This window comes from Argopecten irradians, chromosome 15 (assembly GCF_041381155.1).
Source record: "Argopecten irradians isolate NY chromosome 15, Ai_NY, whole genome shotgun sequence".
NCBI lineage: Eukaryota > Metazoa > Mollusca > Bivalvia > Pectinida > Pectinidae > Argopecten > Argopecten irradians.
The window spans coordinates 19,722,768-19,735,113 of record NC_091148.1 but is presented as its reverse complement, the minus strand read 5'-3'; the positions used below and the strand labels follow the sequence as shown (position 1 = coordinate 19,735,113).

Genomic DNA, 12,346 nt, shown 5'->3' with positions numbered 1-12,346 from the left:
TTAAATCATATAAATGATTTGGTTTGTAATCGCAAGGATACATACTGCGGAAGTTAGGATTGTGTTTACTTCATCTCGCACTTCAGCTGAAGAAATATAAACAACCTGATAGAACAGTTACCGTAATGTAAGCTACCGTGATGTAAACGTTGACTATAACTGTTACAACATAACTGTAGATATTTAATTTTGGAAAAAATATTGCAGTTTTTTCCTCAGTCATGGTTGCAGAAACTGTCGCCGCGCATGCGTCAAGTAGAATGAATACCGGCGATATAAAAACACATTTAGGGTACTGATGAAGTGAATCGGATTGCTTTTGCTAATAATCAAGTTTATTATTTACAATCAGATTCAAATTTTTATAAGCAAATAGACTACAATACTAGATCTAGCACTACGCTTGTACTAGACACTGGCCGGTTCACTGTTATAAGTCAGAAGTCAAATATTTATATAATACCGTATTTCCCGGAGAATAAGTTGCGACTTTCCCCCCTTAAAATCGGGATCGCTACCTATACACCAGTGAGACTTATCTGTGGACGAAAACCAAAATCTGACGATGTTTTTGAATTATTTCTACGTCATGATCCACACGTGAAAATCGTAAGTTTTACTCGCCGCTTTAGTAAAGTTATACATCATAAAAAAAAATCGCCGTAAAAGTGTTTAAAAGATATAATATGTAATGAAAATATAATAAAGATGACAATAATTACGTACCAAATGCATGTTCAATCGTACAATTGTTTAATTCACGGAAAATCGGCCAACTGAAGCGTGGTTGTTTACTATCACAACACAATGGCGGACTGAACTCGCTATCGATTTTCTGTGGGTTTGTTATCGAGATAATAATATTTAAAACGTCAAAAATGATCAAATATCAAATTAAAGGTTTAATATATTATTTAAATATTATGTTTGGACAAGAAATGTTCGCAGACACCAAGAAAATGGTCTTCTGAATGACTGCTAACTTGCACACGTCTTACACAGTTATATGTCAACAGGTGTATTTCCCGGAATCCTGTCGTCGTGATTTCAATGAAATAATCAGCAATCAAGTTATACATGTAAATAACATGTAATATAGAACATAATATCAATTTTATAAGCATCCCACTGTCGTAAAAAAACATCTTTTAATCGATCTCTGCAGCGTCAAACCCCACGAGGTCAGATCCGGAAGTTTACAAAAATTAAAAGCTTGGGTATTGCATTATGGATCAGCTTACACTCTAAACAAAGTCGATAATACAGTAACTCTTTACACAAAGACATATTTTATACACATGATATATCAAAATAAAGATATAACACACTTCTATGCGAACTGAAGACAGTATCTTAAACCAGCGTATTGAAATGTTAGCGAGAGTAAGCATGAATTCGAACTTGCAAATGTATTACACATGTGTCTTTCCCGGAATTCCTTCCCCGTGATTTTAATGAAATACTCCAATCAACTTTATAAACGGAAATAACGTGTAATATTAAATATAATATCGACAATATAGACATCACACAGTCGTATAAAAATCATTTAATCGATCCCTGCAGTGACAAACACCACGAGGTCATATCCCCGAAGTTTGCAAAAATAAGGCTACGGTAATGCATAATGCGATAGGCCTACGCCTTCACTCTAAACGAAGTCAAATTTAGGTTACGATGCTAATCTTGATAATACATTAAAACTATTACACAACCATATGTTTGATACACAAACTATATCAAAATAGTGATACAATACAATCCTATTCATAATGAAGACTGTATTTTAACCGGCTTACTGACATACGAACGAGAGTATAGCGTGGATTCGTACGGCCGCCTTGTTTGTTTACACACAAGTAGGCTTACGTAATGGCAGAGTAAACAACAAACAGCAACATGATCAAATCCATTTTTACTCAAGATATTCACATCATTGTGAATGTTATTTGTTATTTATTTCTATTAAATTTACAGACAGTTTTAGTTAGTCTAATCAATCGATAATCATTACCGTATACGTACTTCATCAGAGATCCGTCAGAGATCGATCATACAAATGTATGTACTCAAACGTGGGTAACATGAATATTGGGGAAAAATAAATTGATGATCCTGTTGATACATAAAACTAGATAAACCAAATCAAAAAAGTATGTGTAGCAAATGTGAAGCATGCGAGAACAGGCAATCCCTGACAGTTCTTGACCTCTGTGCAATACACAACGTTACAATACACAGTGTAAAAGTTATCTCCCGTAGTTACGGAGATTGCCGATAGGATTACCAAGGTATAGTGTTCCGGTTATATTGAGAAACCTGAGTGATTTTATAATGGAAGGTGTATACACACCTCCATAAAAACTTTATCAAACAACCAGACAGAAAACAAATTGCTTTTAATGAGCAACTGAAAATCTTCGAAGCTCGAACACCATGAAAAATGAATGACCTCCTTCAGGCTAACATTAAAAGCTGTCAAATACTCAAACATTTTGTTACGAGAAACTTGCGGTACCAGGATCGTTATTGTACTATCAGCTGACCTTTAAAATCACTGCGTTGTCTGATTCTAACATGTGATAGTACCATTAGGTGATAAAACATTGTTAAATACATCACTATTCAGTAGTTCATCAGAAGCCTCCTGGCACAGTAAAGGGCTTCTAAATGATAATTTCATGTAATAAGGTTTGGCGCTGTGGCTGTCAAATTTTTCCACTATATCGTGAAATGTCAGAGAAGCATACCACTTAATAAACACACTCATTCAAATGTTTGGCCTTCACATCAACGGTAAAACAGATTTTGTACAGGGGACAAGATTCAAATTGAGACTTCAACATGGCATAGGGACATGAAGTTTCAATTTAGACTGAACCCAGTGGATTAGACCTGATGGAACCCAGGATTGGGATTTCAACCAAGGAGTGGAACAAAAGAATGAGATTGGGAAACTGAACCTTGGATTGATAATTGAATCTTGGATTGGAGCATAAACCTTGGATTGGAACATGAACCTTGGATTGGAACATGAACCATGGATTAGAACATGAACTTGCACCATGGATTGGAGCATAAACCTGAACATGGATTGGAACATAATTACCTTGGATTGGGACATAAACCATGGATTGGGACATAAACCATGGATTGGAACATGAACCTGAACCATGAATTTGAACCTGAACCTTGGATTGGAACGTATGAATTGAACCTTGAATTGGAACGTGAACTGGAACATGAACCCTCAGATTAGAACACAAACCTTGGATTGGAACACAAACCGTGGATTGGAACATGAACCATGGATTGGAACATGAACCATGAATTTGAACATGAACCTTGGATTGGAACATATGAATTGAACTTGAATTGGAACGTGAACTGGAACATGAACCTCAGATTAGAACACAAACCTTGGATTGGAACACAAACCATGGATTGGAACATGAACCATGGATTGGAACATGAACCATGAATTTGAACATGAACCTTGGATTGGAACACAACCTTGATTGGAACATGAACCCTGGATTGGAACATGAACCATGGAATGGAACAGGAACTTGCACCATGGATTGGAGCATAACCTGAACCCTGGATTGGAACATAATTACCCTTGGTTTGGGACATGAACCATGGATTGGAACATAAACCATGGATTGGAACATAAACCATGGATTGGAACATGAACCATGGATTGGAACATAAACCATGGATTGGAACATAAACCATGGATTGGAACATTGAAACCTGGATTGGAAGGAACATGAACCATGGAATTGGAACATGAACCATGGATTGGAACTTATGAACCATGGATTGGAACATGAACCTGGAATTGTGAACCTGAACTTGGATTGGAACACAAACCTTGGATTGGAACATGAACCATGGAAACTGGAACATGAACCATGGATTGGAACATAAACCATGGATTGGAACATGAACCATGGATTGGAACATGAACCATGGATTGGAACATAAACCATGGATTGGAACATGAACCATGGATTGGAACATAAACCATGGATTGGAACATGAACCATGGATTGGAACATAAACCATGGATTGGAACATAAACCATGGATTGGAACATGAACCATGGATTGGAACATGAACCATGGATTGGAACATAAACCATGGATTGGAACATAAACCATGGATTGGAACATGAACCATGGATTGGAACATAAACCATGGATTGGAACATGAACCATGGATTGGAACATGAACCATGGATTGGAACATAAACCATGGATTGGAACATAAACCATGGATTGGAACATGAACCATGGATTGGAACATGAACCATGGATTGGAACATAAACCATGGATTGGAACATGAACCTTGGATTGGAACATTTGAACATGAACCTTGGATTGGAACATAAACCCGTTTGGATTGGAACATGGAATGGAACAGGAACTGTGCCATGGATTGGAACATGAACCCATGGATTGGAACATGAACACAAACCATGGATGGAACATTGTACTCATGTATTGGAACATAAACCATGGAGGTAGGAGCCTGAAACCAGAACCATGGAATTGGAAACATCATTACCTTGGATTGGTACATAAAACCATGGATTTGGGAACATAAACCTTGGAACATGGATTGGACCATGAACCATGGATTGGAACATAAACCATGAACCATGGCTTCGTAGAACATGGAACCTGAACCAATGAAATTTGAACAGGAACCATGGAGTTGGAACGTATGAATTGTACCTTGAATTTCATGAACGTGAACTTGGGAACATGAACCTCAGATTAAACCAAACACAAACCTTGATTGGGAACACAAACCGTGGATTGGGAACATGAACCATGGATTGGAACCTGAACCATGGAAATAACATTGAACCATGAATTTGAACATGAACCTTGGATTTGGAACAAATCTTGATTGGAACATGAACCCTGGATTGGAACATGAACCATGGATTTGGAACATTGAACCCTTGCATTGGAACATGAACTGGAACATGAACAAAACTTGGATTGGAAAATGAACCTTGGGTTAGGACCTAAACCTGAGATCGGAAAATGGACCTTGGCTAATTAACTGACATGGAGACATTAGTCAGAATGAACAACCTTAACCATTGGATGGCATAACACCATGTAGTGAATCTGCTTAGAGATTGGAATTGATGTCTGACACCTTACCCCCCACCTAAGCCCCACACTGACAGAAGAGATGTAGAGGTGCAGTGTTATCATGAAACACCACCCCCCCCCAAAATCAGAATCCACGTGTCATCCACACGGAGGACCACCGGGACCCACATTCAACCCCGATTGAACACACTCGCAATAGTATTTTTGTATATCACCAACCCCCCACACACACTCCGTCCTCCCCATCACAGGAACCCCGACCACAACACATCCAAAAGTAATTTTGTATATCCCAACCCCAACACACACCCACCCTCCGACCCACCCAAACACCGACCCATCCCACACATCCAAGTCCCCGACCCCACAACACTCCACACTCCAATAATCCAATGTAATTTTGTATATCACCAACCCCAACACACACACACACCCTCCCCACATCAACCCCCACCCCCACACACTCCAATAGCATTTTCTATATCACCAACCCCGACCAACTCCCCCCTCCCCCCCCCACACTCCAATGGTATTTTCATATATCACCAACCCCAACACACACCCACCCTCCCCCACCCACAACCCCCACCCCCACACACTCCAATAGTATTTTCTATATCACCAACCCCAACACACTCCCACCCTCCCCCACATCACAACCCCCACCCCCACACACTCCAATGGTATTTTTCTATATCACCAACCCCAACACACACCCACCCCTCCCAAATCATCAACCCCACCCCCCCCACACACTCCAATAGTATTTTCTATATCACCAACCCCAACACACACCCACCCTCCCCCACCACAACCCCCACCCCCACACACTCCAATGGTATTTTCTATATCACCAACCCCAACACACACCCACCCTCCCCCACATCCAACCCCCACCCCCACACACTCCAATGGTATTTTCTATATCACCAACCCCAACACACACCGACCCTCCCCCACCACAACCCCCACCCCCACACACTCCAATAGTATTTTCTATATCACCAACCCCAATTTAACACACACCCACCCACCCCCCCACACCCAACATCCACCCCCACGCACCTCCCCCACCACAACCCAAACCCCAATAGTATGTTCATGTCACCAACCCAACCCCCTGAGCCCCCTTCCCAAAAATAAATGTTTTTCAAATGGTTATGTGATATTCATAGGTCTGTGGTCAGTGTGATCACATCAACCAAAAACTAAATCCAATCCTGCTACACCTGACCTGATAAAAACAAAAATTTGTGGAAAAAAATTATCATTTCTGAGAAACTGCATTTTGTTGTCATTCATGCAGAAGAAATAAAAACGAAAAATTTGTGGAAAAAAATTATCATTTCTGAGAAACTACATTCATTCATGCAGAAGAGCGCTTCAAAGCTATACAAGCCTATACAGTTACACAGATAAAACAGGTATATAACTGTCTAACAACCAGCTGTAGAGAATAGAGATGTCACATTTCTTGTAGTTCAGTGAACAGCTAACAGTTTTTCCCTGTGTACCAGGAGGTTTGTGTTTAATGGGTCAGTCGATGTTGATGTATGGTGTAAAATGTTGACCAGGATATCGGGGTCAGTTAAACAATACAACAGGACCTAGACTTCTGAATAAAGCGTTTTTATAACCCTACTTCGCACCTGAAACTGCCTCTGGGCTTTGTAAGATGGAGATTTAAAAGCTAAACCAGACTGGCTACTGTATTTTGTCCTAGATACAGAACTTGACATACCGTATTTCACCCCATTACAGCCCTATGTGACATCACTAATTTACAATTACCCTACAGTACATTTTATATAACTGTTTGGTTTGATTAGTTTAACGTTGTATTACTGTAACAGGCAGATCATTTAAAGATGTACCAGATTTAGATGGCGGAGATAAGCCAGAGTACCCAGAGAAAAAACACCTACCAGCATCAGCATTATTGATGGCAACTGTCCCATATGAGATTAAAACTCTCGATCCAGAGGTAATGGGCTTGTGGAAAATGTACCTACCTAATTAATTTAGCTGAAGTTTTATTTTAGTACGCTTTGCACTCACTTTGATTATGCTCTAATTCATATACATAACTATGTTTTGTTAAATGGTATTACAGCGAATTGCACTAATTATTTAATTTTTTTTTCGTTTACAATTGCACTAAAATCTTACATTTAAACTCTTCTAAAAATTGCACTGAAGACACATTTAAACTCTTCTAAATTTAAGACTAGAAGAGTTCATTACAAATTTTTGGTGTGTAATTGAAAGGTTATATGAGTTTTGTCTCTAGGCAATATTCATTGCTCTAATTTTGAGAATAATTGTTCCATTCCTCTATTTTTTACTGAATTTCTTGCCATTCTGTGTGCTGTTTAGATTAGTTACGGTACTATATGCAGTAAAGTACACACGGATGTGAGGGTTTTCAGATTTTTAAGTAGCCATCTGTCTATAGCCTAGCAAGATTTATAGACCTGGCCTGGACGCTTAATACACATTATATAATCATGGTAGTGTACTAATTCCAGCCAGGTGTGTACTGATTATAGAGTAAAACCTCCCTATAGCGACCTCCTCTGTATAACAACAACCTTCTACATGATCACCTCTGTATAAAGACCACCTTCTAATCTGACCCCTCTCCTGGCCTCCCAAATGACCAATTTTAACACAATTTGACCAATGTATAAAGAAGGCTTTACCATAATGACATGCTTTTCTTTTTCACAAGTGAACAATGTTCAGTAGCCTACCCTAGCAACAACCTCATTAAAATTTGGAGAAGATGTTGAACATCAAGTTTTAATTATATTGGCCTAAGCAACCATGTCTGCATAAAGACCATCTGTTAAGTTAACTACTCTTTAGGCCTCCCAAATGACTATTACAATTTAACATCGTCCATGGTCCATCACCTGTGTAATTTAACAACCTGTCTTATCTGACCATATGACATATACTGTATATGAAGAAACCTGTATAATCAAGATATATCTTAATTCATTACTGAAAGTTATGTGACAGAAAAATTTGACCCATTGTTTCTTTTTTTAATATATAATGAAATTCACAATTTCTTATGAATATGGTTTTGGCATATATTTTAACTTTTAATTGGTTAGTTTACAGATTGAAGGAAAGAAAGAAAAGAAAGACAAGCTAAGAAAGAAAAGAAAGACAGCTCCTTTCATGACCAGCAATACCATTTCAAAACACATATAAAACTTCTAGTAAAAGTAAACCAATATAAAATGACCTTTTAATCCGCTTATCTGCTGTGAATATCTGACCCCGATGACCTTGAAAGCTCGACCAGGATATTGCAATTTGTAATGTCTAGATATTTATAGCCTTTCAATCGTATTGGCTCATGATTTTATCCTAAACTTGTATTAAATTTTATCAAAGTTACACTCTAGTGCGCCGCTGATTTGATCAAATCTTTACTTCCATTCACAAATGATGTTGTTCAGGCCCATTAACTTTTAAATTGATTTGACAAAGTGATTTCTGAATCATAACAAAAAAAAATTCAGTGAAACCCACAAAGGAGTATTTGCCAATCTGTTGGTTATATCTCAATTAATCAGCTGAACACCCTTCCTCTCCTCCCCCCCCACCCCAGCCCCTCATTCTCTCCCACCCCAGTCCCTCATTCTCCCCACCCCTCCCCTCCTTCCTCCCCCACCCCAGCTTCTCAATATTCTCCACCCTTCCCCACCTCCTAACACCCCTCCTCTCCTCCCCCAAACCATCCTCTCATTATCCCCCACACTTCTCCTCCTCTACACCCCTCCTCTCTCCCCTCCCACCCCCTCCTCCTCCCTTCCCCCCCAACCCCTCTTTCACCCATCCATCCCCTCCTCACCCCCCCCTCATTCCCCATCCCTCCCTCCTCCCCACAGCCCTTCTCCTCCTCTACCACCCCAGCCCCTCTTCTCCCCATCTCCCCCTACCCCACCCCAGCCCCTCATTCTCCCCCACCCCTCCCCTCCTTCCCCACCCCAACCCCTCTTTCACCCATCCCTCCCCTCCTTCCCTCCCCAGCCCTCATTCTCCCCATCCCCCCTCCTTCCCCACCCCAGCCCCTCATTCTCCCCATCCCTCCCCTCCTTCCCCACCCCAGCCCCTCATTCTCCCCATCCCCCCCTCCTTCCCCACCCCAGCCCCTCTTTCTCCCTATCCCTCCCCTTCTCCCCCATCCGAGGAGTTAAGGAGCATCCCCTGTTTCCCTCCCTCTCCTCCATGTCATTTTCGACAGTACTAACATATTCAGTAATTGTCCAGTTATCAAACAACATTAATTGGGAGAATAATTGTTGGGCCAATGGCAAATAATACCAGTAAATGAAATTATAATCAAGTAAATTCAGTGTAATATGTAATGTGCCATATAAATAAATATACAGTACTAACATATTCAGTAATTGTCCAGTTATCAAACAACATTAATTGGGAGAGTAATTGTTGGACCAATGGCAAATAATACCAGTAAATGAAATTATAATCAAGTAAATTCAGTGTAATATGTAATGTGCCATATAAATTCAGTGTAATATGTAATGTGCCATATATAAATAATGATTTTCATAAATAACCCATTTATCATTGGTACACTCACAGTATATAGTAAAATCTACAGGAGCTACGGTGACTGAGCGGTTAAAATGTCCCAAGAATAAGTAGCTCTTGAGTTGACTTGAGAGATTATGGGATAGGTTGTTGGGGAAGGGGGAGGGGGGAGTTGCAGGAAAATTTTATTGCATGACATTTTCTATCTCTATCAATTAAGAGTTATCAAAACCTGTATAATCCAGAAATGTAAAAAAAATCTTAATATACATTACACATCCTCTTCAAAGATTAAATCTATATTGTCATCGTCTAATACAGGTTTAATTCATGACTAAGTATACTGCCATAAGAAACGTATGACGTATCTATACTGCCATAAGAAATAAAATGACGTATGTATACTGCCATAAGAATTAAAATGATGTATGTATACTGCCATAAGAAATAAAATGACGTATGTATACTGCCATAAGAATTAAAATGACGTATGTATACTGCCATAAGAATTAAAATGATGTATGTATACTGCCATAAGAAATAAAATGATGTATGTATACTGCCATAAGAAATAAAATGACGTATGTATACTGCCATAAGAATTAAAATGATGTATGTATACTGTAAAATAAAGACTATGTATACTGCCATAAGAATTAAAATGACGTATGATATGCCATAAGAATAAATGACTGTATGTATACTGCCATAAGAAATAAAATGACGTATGTATACTGCCATAAGAAATAAAATGACGTATGTATACTGCCATAAGAAATTAAAATGACGTATGTATACTGCCATAAGAATTAAAATGATGTATGTATACTGCCATAAGAATTAAAATGATGTATGTATACTGCCATAAGAATTAAAATGACGTATGTATACTGCCATAAGAAATAAAATGACGTATGTATACTGCCATAAGAATTAAAATGATGTATGTATACTGCCATAAGAATTAAAATGATGTATGTATACTGCCATAAGAATTAAAATGACGTATGTATACTGCCATAAGAATTAAAATGATGTATGTATACTGCCATAAGAATTAAAATGACGTATGTATACTGCCATAAGAAATAAAATGACGTATGTATACTGCCATAAGAATTAAAATGACGTATGTATACTGCCATAAGAATTAAAATGACGTATGTATACTGCCATAAGAATTAAAATGACGTATGTATACTGCCATAAGAATTAAAATGACGTATGTATACTGCCATAAGAATTAAAATGATGTATGTATACTGCCATAAGAATTAAAATGACGTATGTATACTGCCATAAGAATTAAAATGACGTATGTATACTGCCATAAGAATTAAAATGACGTATGTATACTGCCATAAGAATTAAAATGACGTATGTATACTGCCATAAGAATTAAAATGATGTATGTATACTGCCATAAGAAATGTATCACGTAAATATACTGCCATAACACGTTTCATACCCACACACAAACGTCAGAATTGTCACGTTATTTACAAGTTAAAATCTCATCATTTCCAAGAAACGAAAAAAAAATCAGTTCAAAGATACTTTCCCTGTTTTATTATTAAGTAAAGTGGTTACGAGAAATAAATTAAGGTGTGTGTTTCCTGGGCTATTGTTTACATATATTATGTATACATGACGTATTTACAAATCTGACACCTAATGTTACACAATAGCGACCATGCATGTACCAAAAAATCATACACGACATGCATGAGTGATTTATGTGAATTTCAACATCTATATTTAGAAGAACCGTTGAGGTTTATGAATCACCTGTAATAGGGTTAATTACCTGTATCATTATTACCTGGTGATTGTTGTTATACACCTGTCAACAAGAGGCCTAATGGACCCGTCATGGAATCATGATAGTCCCATCCACCTATATAAAACTTCAATTATTGATCATATAATCATGAAATACTCATATTAACTACTTATGTCTGAAATTATAACGGTGTGTCACCGAATCAATTAACAAACATGTTTCAGCTCAAAGTCTTCAAATACAGATGACCCCTTCATGAAAATTTCAAGAACAGTTGACCCCGTCATGAAAATTCAAGAATAGATGACCCCTTCATGAAAATTCATGAAAAGATGACCTTTTCAGCAAAAACCAAGAACAGATGACCATTTCAGCAAAAACCAAGAACAGATGACCTTTTCAGCAAAAACCAGGAACAGATGACCTTTTTCAGCAAAAACCAAGAACAGATGACCTTTTCAGCAAAAACCAAGAATAGATGACCTTTTCAGCAAAAACCAGGAACAGATGACCTTTTCAGCAAAAACCAGGAACAGATGACCTTTTAAGCAAAAACCAGGAACAGATGACCTTTTCAGCAAAAACCAGGAACAGATGACCTTTTCAGCAAAAACCAGGAACAGATGACCTTTTAAGCAAACCTTAAGTACTGCTGACATACCTCTTCATACGATTAAAGCTCAATTAAGTAAAGAGCAGACATGACCAAATAGTATGGAAAGCAAACATAGAGGTAGAGCTGGTACATTTCAAATTCAGAGGTCACATAAGGTCAAGTTTAGAGGTCAAAAACAGGGGTAAAGTCAGAGGTCAACTACAAGGGCAAAGTCAGAGGTCAACAACAAAGGCAAAGTC

The 12,346-nt window shown here is 38.2% G+C and overlaps 1 protein-coding gene across 1 annotated transcript in view; it reads right to left on the bottom strand.

The window, feature by feature from the left end:
* LOC138309854 (cytochrome P450 2J6-like) overlaps window positions 1-12,346 on the bottom strand; it is a 46,412-nt gene that overhangs the window by 25,774 nt on the left and 8,292 nt on the right. The window lies entirely within an intron of this gene.